This window comes from Carettochelys insculpta, unplaced genomic scaffold (genome assembly GCF_033958435.1).
Source record: "Carettochelys insculpta isolate YL-2023 unplaced genomic scaffold, ASM3395843v1 scaffold_0086, whole genome shotgun sequence".
NCBI classification, from domain to species: Eukaryota; Metazoa; Chordata; order Testudines; family Carettochelyidae; genus Carettochelys; species Carettochelys insculpta.
The window spans coordinates 5,001-12,500 of record NW_027439123.1 but is presented as its reverse complement, the minus strand read 5'-3'; the positions used below and the strand labels follow the sequence as shown (position 1 = coordinate 12,500).

General features: G+C 63.3%; 1 non-coding gene across 1 annotated transcript; it reads right to left on the bottom strand.

Moving 5' to 3' along the window:
* Positions 1 to 2,780: 2,780 nt before the first annotated feature.
* Positions 2,781 to 2,899, bottom strand: LOC142006563 (5S ribosomal RNA). The gene has a single exon (XR_012643615.1). It is a non-coding gene; the product is annotated as a 5S ribosomal RNA (ribosomal RNA).
* Positions 2,900 to 7,500: the final 4,601 nt, after the last annotated feature.

The following is a 7,500-nucleotide window of genomic DNA, read 5'->3' as shown; positions in this document are numbered from 1 at the left end:
AACCTCCGCTGCTTTCAGCGGGGGTTGACCTGGTGGCCGATTCCCTCCCCGGGCACCAGGTCAACCTCCGCTGCTTTCAGCGGGGGTTGACCTGGTGGCCGATTCGCTCCCCGGGCACCAGGTCAACCTCCGCTGCTTTCAGCGGGGGTTGACCTGGTGGCCCATTCGCTCCCCGGGCACCAGGTCAACCTCCGTTGCTTTCAGCGGGGGTTGACCTGGTGGCCGATTCGCTCCCCGGGCACCAGGTCAACCTCCGGTGCTTTCAGCGGGGGTTGACCTGGTGGCCGATTCCCTCCCCGGGCACCAGGTCAACCTCCGGTGCTTTCAGCGGGGGTTGACCTGGTGGCCGATTCCCTTCCCGGGCACCAGGTCAACCTCCGGTGCTTTCAGCGGGGGTTGACCTGGTGGCCGATTCCCTCCCCGGGCACCAGGTCAACCTCCGGTGCTTTCAGCGGGGGTTGACCTGGTGGCCGATTCGCTCCCCGGGCACCAGGTCAACCTCCGCTGCTTTCAGCGGGGGTTGACCTGGTGGCCCATTCGCTCCCCGGGCACCAGGTCAACCGCACCCTTTTTCGGCCGCCTTCGCCTCCAAATTTTTCCCCCCGTTTCCTTGCCCACTCCTCGGTCACTTCATACGCCCTCCCCCTTACATCCACCGTACGCAACACCTCCACCGGGCTTAATAGTCCACAACCGGGACCCAGGGCCTTCCCCGCTCTCAACAACCTCCACCCACGGTCCCCCTCCACCGGGCTTAATAGTCCACAACCGGGTCCCAGGGCCTTCCCCGCTCTCAACAACCTCCACCCACGGTCCCCCTCCACCGGGCTTAATAGTCCACAACCGAGACCCAGGGCCTTCCCCGCTCTCAACAACCTCCACCCACGGTCCCCCTCCACCGGGCTTAATAGTCCACAACCGGGTCCCAGGGCCTTCCCCGCTCTCAACAACCTCCACCCACGGTCCCCCTCCACCGGGCTTAATAGTCCACAACCGGGACCCAGGGCCTTCCCCGCTCTCAACAACCTCCACCCACGGTCCCCCTCCACCGGGCTTAATAGTCCACAACCGGGTCCCAGGGCCTTCCCCGCTCTCAACAACCTCCACCCACGGTCCCCCTCCACCGGGCTTAATAGTCCACAACCGAGACCCAGGGCCTTCCCCGCTCTCAACAACCTCCACCCACGGTCCCCCTCCACCGGGCTTAATAGTCCACAACCGGGTCCCAGGGCCTTCCCCGCTCTCAACAACCTCCACCCACGGTCCCCCTCCACCGGGCTTAATAGTCCACAACCGGGACCCAGGGCCTTCCCCGCTCTCAACAACCTCCACCCACGGTCCCCCTCCACCGGGCTTAATAGTCCACAACCGGGACCCAGGGCCTTCCCCGCTCTCAACAACCTCCACCCACGGTCCCCCTCCACCGGGCTTAATAGTCCACAACCGGGTCCCAGGGCCTTCCCCGCTCTCAACAACCTCCACCCACGGTCCCCCTCCACCGGGCTTAATAGTCCACAACCGGGACCCAGGGCCTTCCCCGCTCTCAACAACCTCCACCCACGGTCCCCCTCCACCGGGCTTAATAGTCCACAACCGGGTCCCAGGGCCTTCCCCGCTCTCAACAACCTCCACCCACGGTCCCCCTCCACCGGGCTTAATAGTCCACAACCGAGACCCAGGGCCTTCCCCGCTCTCAACAACCTCCACCCACGGTCCCCCTCCACCGGGCTTAATAGTCCACAACCGGGTCCCAGGGCCTTCCCCGCTCTCAACAACCTCCACCCACGGTCCCCCTCCACCGGGCTTAATAGTCCACAACCGGGACCCAGGGCCTTCCCCGCTCTCAACAACCTCCACCCACGGTCCCCCTCCACCGGGCTTAATAGTCCACAACCGAGACCCAGGGCCTTCCCCGCTCTCAACAACCTCCACCCACGGTCCCCCTCCACCGGGCTTAATAGTCCACAACCGGGACCCAGGGCCTTCCCCGCTCTCAACAACCTCCCCCCACGGTCCCCCTCCACCGGGCTTAATAGTCCACAACCGAGACCCAGGGCCTTCCCCGCTCTCAACAACCTCCACCCACGGTCCCCCTCCACCGGGCTTAATAGTCCACAACCGGGACCCAGGGCCTTCCCCGCTCTCAACAACCTCCACCCACGGTCCCCCTCCACCGGGCTTAATAGTCCACAACCGAGACCCAGGGCCTTCCCCGCTCTCAACAACCTCCACCCACGGTCCCCCTCCACCGGGCTTAATAGTCCACAACCGGGACCCAGGGCCTTCCCCGCTCTCAACAACCTCCCCCCACGGTCCCCCTCCACCGGGCTTAATAGTCCACAACCGAGACCCAGGGCCTTCCCCGCTCTCAACAACCTCCACCCACGGTCCCCCAAGACGCACGTTCCAAGCCTTAACCCTCAGACCATCCACCCCCCGGGCGGGACCCCACACCCACCTGACCCCAACTCACTCCCACCAAAAACACCACCACCGCCACCGCCTCAACGGCCTGCCCCACCCAGCACTCCCACACACACACCTGCCCCACCAACGCTCCACACACGCTTTCTTCCCTCTCCCCGACCCGACCCAAGCCATCGCACCGCACCGGGTGAGGGCCTAAGCTTCCTCGCCCGCCCCCCCGCCCCCGACACGCAGGCAGGCAGAGGGAAAGGCCTCAGCGCCCCCCAGGACCGTCGCGCCGCCTTGGCCTCACGGCTTCCCTGCTCCCGCACGGCAGACACACGCCCCGCTCTACCCCCGCTGGGGCCAAAAGCTGCCTACGGCACCTGGGATTCCCAGGCGGTCACCCATCCAGGTACTAGCCAGGCCCGGGACGGTTTACCTTCCGAGATCGGACGAGATCGGGGGCATTCGGTCCGGTATGGCCGTAGGCCCCCGCCTCCCCGGGCTTTAGCGTCAGCAGCCTGGCCTCAGTCAGCCGGGCCCAAACAATTAACCCGGAGGCCGGGCCGAGGGAAAACTTCCTCCGAGCCGGCCCAAGGGGAAGGGAGGACGAGGACGCCGGGCCCGGGAGGTGACAGGACGTGCACGTCAGACCCGGGAAGCTGTGCGCCCCGAGGTTAACCCCCGGGCCGGGGCGGGGAGAGAAAAATGTTCTAAGTCCGGTAGGGACAGCAGGTCAACCCCGGTCCGAGGCGGGGAGAGAAATTTTCCAAGTCCGGCAGGGACAGCAGGTCAACCCCGGCCGCCGTAGCAGAGGTTGACCTGGTGTCCGATTCGCTCCCCGGGCACCAGGTCAACCTCGGGCGCTTTAGCGGAGGTTGACCTGGTGTCCGATTCGCTCCCCGGGCACCAGGTCAACCTCGGGCGCCTTAGCAGAGGTTGACCTGGTGTCCGATTCGCTCCCCGGGCACCAGGTAAACCGTGGCCGCTTTCAGCGGAGGTTGACCTGGTGGCCGATCCCCTCCTCGGGCTCCAAGTCCGGCAGGGACAGCAGGTGAACCCCGGCCGCTTTAGCAGAGGTTGACCTGGTGTCCGATTCGCTCCCCGGGCACCAGGTAAACCGTGGCCGCTTTCAGCGGAGGTTGACCTGGTGGCCGATCCCCTCCTCGGGCTCCAAGTCCGGCAGGGACAGCAGGTCAACCCCGGCCGCTTTAGCAGAGGTTGACCTGGTGTCCGATTCGCTCCCCGGGCACCAGGTAAACCGTGGCCGCTTTCAGCGGAGGTTGACCTGGTGGCCGATCCCCTCCTCGGGCTCCAAGTCCGGCAGGGACAACAGGTCAACCCCGGTTCCGGGCGGGGAGAGAAAAATTTTCTAAGTCCGGCAGGGACAGCAGGTCAACCCCGGCCGCCGTAGCAGAGGTTGACCTGGTGTCCGATTCGCTCCCCGGGCACCAGGTCAACCTCGGGCGCCTTAGCAGAGGTTGACCTGGTGTCCGATTCGCTCCCCGGGCACCAGGTAAACCGTGGCCGCTTTCAGCGGAGGTTGACCTGGTGGCCGATCCCCTCCTCGGGCTCCAAGTCCGGCAGGGACAGCAGGTGAACCCCGGCCGCTTTAGCAGAGGTTGACCTGGTGTCCGATTCGCTCCCCGGGCACCAGGTAAACCGTGGCCGCTTTCAGCGGAGGTTGACCTGGTGGCCGATCCCCTCCTCGGGCTCCAAGTCCGGCACGGACAGCAGGTCAACCCCGGCCGCTTTAGCAGAGGTTGACCTGGTGTCCGATTCGCTCCCCGGGCACCAGGTAAACCGTGGCCGCTTTCAGCGGAGGTTGACCTGGTGGCCGATCCCCTCCTCGGGCTCCAAGTCCGGCAGGGACAGCAGGTCAACCCCGGCCGCTTTAGCAGAGGTTGACCTGGTGTCCGATTCGCTCCCCGGGCACCAGGTAAACCGTGGCCGCTTTCAGCGGAGGTTGACCTGGTGGCCGATCCCCTCCTCGGGCTCCAAGTCCGGCAGGGACAACAGGTCAACCCCGGTTCCGGGCGGGGAGAGAAAAATTTTCTAAGTCCGGCAGGGACAGCAGGTCAACCCCGGCCGCCGTAGCAGAGGTTGACCTGGTGTCCGATTCGCTCCCCGGGCACCAGGTCAACCTCGGGCGCCTTAGCAGAGGTTGACCTGGTGTCCGATTCGCTCCCCGGGCACCAGGTAAACCGTGGCCGCTTTCAGCGGAGGTTGACCTGGTGGCCGATCCCCTCCTCGGGCTCCAAGTCCGGCAGGGACAGCAGGTGAACCCCGGCCGCTTTAGCAGAGGTTGACCTGGTGTCCGATTCGCTCCCCGGGCACCAGGTAAACCGTGGCCGCTTTCAGCGGAGGTTGACCTGGTGGCCGATCCCCTCCTCGGGCTCCAAGTCCGGCACGGACAGCAGGTCAACCCCGGCCGCTTTAGCAGAGGTTGACCTGGTGTCCGATTCGCTCCCCGGGCACCAGGTAAACCGTGGCCGCTTTCAGCGGAGGTTGACCTGGTGGCCGATCCCCTCCTCGGGCTCCAAGTCCGGCAGGGACAGCAGGTCAACCCCGGCCGCTTCAGCTGAGGTTGACCTGGTGTCCGATTCGCTCCCCGGGCACCAGGTAAACCGTGGCCGCTTTCAGCGGAGGTTGACCTGGTGGCCGATCCCCTCCTGGGGCTCCAAGTCCGGCAGGGACAACAGGTCAACCCCGGTCCCAGGCGGGAGAGAAAAATTTTCTAAGTCCGGCAGGGACAACAGGTCAACCCCGGTTCCGAGCGGGAGAGAAAAATTTTCTAAGTCCGGCAGGGACAACAGGTCAACCCCGGTCCCAGGCGGCAGAGAAAAATTTTCTAAGTCCGGCAGGGACAACAGGTCAACCCCGGTCCCAGGCGGGAGAGAAAAAATTTCTAAGTCCGGCAGGGACAACAGGTCAACCCCGGTCCCAGGCTGGAGAGAAAAATTTTCTAAGTCCGGCAGGGACAGCAGGTCAACCCCGGCCGCTTTAGCAGAGGTTGACCTGGTGTCCGATTCGCTCCCCGGGCACCAGGTCAACCTCTGGCGCTTTAGCAGAGGTTGACCTGGTGTCAGATTCGCTCCCCGGGCACCAGGTCAACCTCGGTCGCTTTAGCAGAGGTTGACCTGGTGTCCGATTCGCTCCCCGGGCACCAGGTAAACCGTGGCCGCTTTCAGCGGAGGTTGACCTGGTGGCCGATCCCCTCCTGGGGCTCCAAGTCCGGCAGGGACAGCAGGTCAACCCCGGTCCCAGGCGGGGAGAGAAAAAATTTCTAAGTCCGGCAGGGACAACAGGTCAACCCCGGTCCCAGGCTGGAGAGAAAAATTTTCCAAGTCCGGCAGGGACAGCAGGTCAACCCCGGCCGCTTCAGCTGAGGTTGACCTGGTGTCCGATTCGCTCCCCGGGCACCAGGTAAACCGTGGCCGCTTTCAGCGGAGGTTTACCTGGTGGCCGATCCCCTCCTCGGGCTCCAAGTCCGGCAGGGACAACAGGTCAACCCCGGTCCCAGGCGGGAGAGAAAAATTTTCTAAGTCCGGCAGGGACAACAGGTCAACCCCGGTTCCGAGCGGGAGAGAAAAATTTTCTAAGTCCGGCAGGGACAACAGGTCAACCCCGGTCCCAGGCGGCAGAGAAAAAATTTCTAAGTCCGGCAGGGACAACAGGTCAACCCCGGTACCGGGCGGGAGAGAAAAAATTTCTAAGTCCGGCAGGGACAACAGGTCAACCCCGGTCCCAGGCGGCAGAGAAAAAATTTCTAAGTCCGGCAGGGACAACAGGTCAACCCCGGTCCCGGGCGGGAGAGAAAAATTTTCTAAGTCCGGCAGGGACAACAGGTCAACCCCGGTCCCAGGCGGCAGAGAAAAAATTTCTAAGTCCGGCAGGGACAACAGGTCAACCCCGGTCCCAGGCGGGAGAGAAAAATTTTCTAAGTCCGGCAGGGACAACAGGTCAACCCCGGTCCCAGGCGGCAGAGAAAAAATTTCTAAGTCCGGCAGGGACAACAGGTCAACCCCGGTACCGGGCGGGAGAGAAAAAATTTCTAAGTCCGGCAGGGACAACAGGTCAACCCCGGTCCCAGGCTGGAGAGAAAAAATTTCTAAGTCCGGCAGGGACAACAGGTCAACCCCGGTCCCAGGCGGCAGAGAAAAAATTTCTAAGTCCGGCAGGGACAACAGGTCAACCCCGGTCCCAGGCGGCAGAGAAAAAATTTCTAAGTCCGGCAGGGACAACAGGTCAACCCCGGTCCCAGGCGGCAGAGAAAAAATTTCTAAGTCCGGCAGGGACAACAGGTCAACCCCGGTCCCAGGCGGGAGAGAAAAATTTTCTAAGTCCGGCAGGGACAACAGGTCAACCCCGGTCCCAGGCGGCAGAGAAAAATTTTCTAAGTCCGGCAGGGACAACAGGTCAACCCCGGTCCCAGGCGGCAGAGAAAAAATTTCTAAGTCCGGCAGGGACAACAGGTCAACCCCGGTCCCAGGCTGGAGAGAAAAAATTTCTAAGTCCGGCAGGGACAACAGGTCAACCCCGGTCCCAGGCGGGAGAGAAAAAATTTCTAAGTCCGGCAGGGACAACAGGTCAACCCCGGTCCCGGGCTGGAGAGAAAAATTTTCTAAGTCCGGCAGGGACAACAGGTCAACCCCGGTCCCGGGCTGGAGAGAAAAAATTTCTAAGTCCGGCAGGGACAACAGGTCAACCCCGGTCCCAGGCGGGAGAGAAAAAATTTCTAAGTCCGGCAGGGACAACAGGTCAACCCCGGTCCCAGGCGGCAGAGAAAAATTTTCTAAGTCCGGCAGGGACAACAGGTCAACCCCGGTCCCAGGCTGGAGAGAAAAAATTTCTAAGTCCGGCAGGGACAACAGGTCAACCCCGGTCCCAGGCGGGAGAGAAAAAATTTCTAAGTCCGGCAGGGACAACAGGTCAACCCCGGTCCCGGGCTGGAGAGAAAAATTTTCTAAGTCCGGCAGGGACAACAGGTCAACCCCGGCCGCTTTAGCGGAGGTTGACCTGGTGTCCGATTCGGTCCCCGGACACCAGGTCAACCTCTGGCGCTTTCAGCGAGGTTGACCTGGTGGCCGG